This window comes from Monodelphis domestica, chromosome 5 (genome assembly GCF_027887165.1).
Source record: "Monodelphis domestica isolate mMonDom1 chromosome 5, mMonDom1.pri, whole genome shotgun sequence".
NCBI lineage: Eukaryota > Metazoa > Chordata > Mammalia > Didelphimorphia > Didelphidae > Monodelphis > Monodelphis domestica.
In genome coordinates, this window is record NC_077231.1 from 121070921 (window position 1) to 121073666 (window position 2746).

A 2746-nucleotide genomic window follows, 5' to 3' on the forward strand; every position below is an offset into this window, starting at 1 on the left:
TATGGAAAGGTCTATCACCATTAGCCACTTAGTAACGAGTTTGTTGACCATGACAATCCATGAAACCAAGAGAAATCCAAAAATGACCCTTAATTTTGGCCAACTCCTTCCATTTATGCAGTAACAGTGGAGGGTGACAGAGAAGATTAAGGGTGCTAAGAGTAACACATTTATAAACACTGATGTTGTTCTAAGACCTTACACCTCAGATTTTTGTCTTCTAGCCAAGTGGACAAATTGCTGGAGGAATCAAACCATATTCATGTTAGTGTTCTTGCTATAAATGAAAAGGAGCTTGCAGCTGAATGGAAGAATGTTTTACAGATTCTACTTGAAGTATAAAGCATTTGATGGAATGGGTTCAAGAGACATTTGATCATCATCATAAACATTTGCAAGAAGATCACCATGAAAATAATAGCACTTTATGCACCAGCATCTGTTGTAGAAGATGAAAAAAATAGAGAAATGTTATGAAGAACTCAATCAGAACCTCCAAATGAAAGCATATCAATAGGGACTTCTAATACATGCCCCAAAGCTAATAAACTGCACATACCCATTGAGCCAATCATACCAGTAATAATAGCTAGCATTTATATAACATCTACTACATGCTAGACATTGTGCTAAGTACTTTACAAACATTATCCCATTTGTTCCTCACAACAACCCTGCAAAGTAGATGCCATTATCATACCCATTTCATGGCTGAGGAAACTGAGATAAACAGAAGTTACTTGCCCAAGGCCACACAACCAGTTAAGTATCTAAGACTAGACTTGAATTCAGGTCTTATTGACTCCAAGTCCAGCATTCCATCCATGAGGTGTTATAAGGAGAGGTTAAATTATGTAGGAAAGTGTGTAAGTTTGCAGAAAGAAGTGGCACAAGACCAGCAGGACGATTCTGGAACTTTGAAGGAAGGATTAGACTGATACTGAGACTGTTAGCTGCTCCCTTTGGTTTTGACCTGGAGGAGACTGGCTCCTGGCCCTTGGCTGTTTCTACCTTATCTTTTCCATCTTCCCTGCTTCCCTTCTGGCTGGTATCTACAGAGCTTTCTGGTATGATCCTGAACCATCTGTCTGTAAGATTAGGTCCTAGATCTAAAAGATAAGGTAGAAACAGCCAAGGGCCAGGAGCCAGTCTCCTCCAGGTCAAAACCAGAGGGAGCAGCTAACAGTCTCAGTACCAATCTAACCCTTCCTTCAAAGTTCCAGAACCTTCCTGCTGGTCTCATGCCATGTCTCTCTACAAACTTACATACTTTCCTACATAATTTAACTTTTCCTTATAACAGGGGTCACCTAAATATTAGGTCTACACCTCAAAGAGATCAAAGAAAAAGGAAAAAGAACCATATGCACAAAAATATTCATAGCAGCTTTTTTCTTGGTGGCAAGAAATTGAAAATTGTCAGTGGAGGGGGGTGCCCACAAATTTCAGAATGGATGAACAAGTTATGGTATTGTGAAAAGGAACAGGACAAGACCCAAGAAAACACACTTGCTTTCTGAACTTCCATTAGAGCTCCTGCATGACATCACCAAGTCTAGATACTTTCCCTTGAACAGGGTACTGATATGCAAATGAGCCAACCCTAAGGTGTCCAGACCAACCTCCTGATATGCTAGTGAAGCAACCCACTGCTGGCCATCCAGGTAAGCCCCAAATGGCACCTGTCGATTCCTTATAAAAGAAGATGCTCTATAACCCAAATCAGATATCATTCCTTGAGCAAGTTCTCGCCTTTAGTGAGAACCCTACAGAGATGCAGCCTGCTTGGGAGTTAACTCAGTTTCTTTCTTTTTTCTACTATGTTATCTTAAAGAAATGCTTGGATTTCTATGCTATTCCTGGTGAAGGTTCAGTGATTCACCACAACTTCACCAGTATGTAAAAAGCGATGGAATGCCATTGTACTGCAAGAAATGATGAATGAATTGGAGCAAAGGTGGCAAAGAAGGTATACAGACTTATCTGATTTCTACCAAGTAACCCTCCAAAACACTATGATATAACATCTCAAAATAAAATCTGGAGCACCATACTCCACAAAAAGACGAGGTGGAATAATTCTTCCACAACTTGGAAGGCCAGCACAAAAGATCCATTGCAGCAAGGTGGACATGGAGCACAAAGCAGTACTCCAAGGTCCTACTGATAAGGTCAAAGAGATGTTAGGGTCTGACCCAGTGAGAAAAGAACTATGAAAAAAGTTGGGGTCTGACCCAGGGAGACAGAAGCCACAAATAATTCTCAAAGAAGATGCCTCGGCATTCTCTCTAAGGCTAAAGCCTTATTTAATGGGGGTTGCAAGTATCTTATGTGGGGAAATGCTCAAGCCTTGTTCTGGAGTGTGTAAGCCTCTAAGAGATGTTTATGATCTGCCCCTGGGAAAGTTTTAGACCTCCTGTACTAGCCCTTCACAAAGAAAAAATCTTTATGTCATCTCAGGCAGATGTCTCACCAATATACTTATACCTTGATGTATGGAATTGTCTAAATAGAACCTTCTTTTTAAAAACTTGCTTCTTTGTTCCAATAAATGGAGTTTATGCATAACCCCCAACTGGTCCTACTTTTCCATCTCCCCCTGTCTCTCTCCCCCCACCCACACCACCATTTCTCTCAGTGTCAGAACCCTAGCATCAACATCCAATCATAGCAACAGGCCTTGGGAGTGGCTAAATCTGCAACAAAAGCTTCCTGGGCTCTCTGAAACAGATGGCAAGGTGGGGTC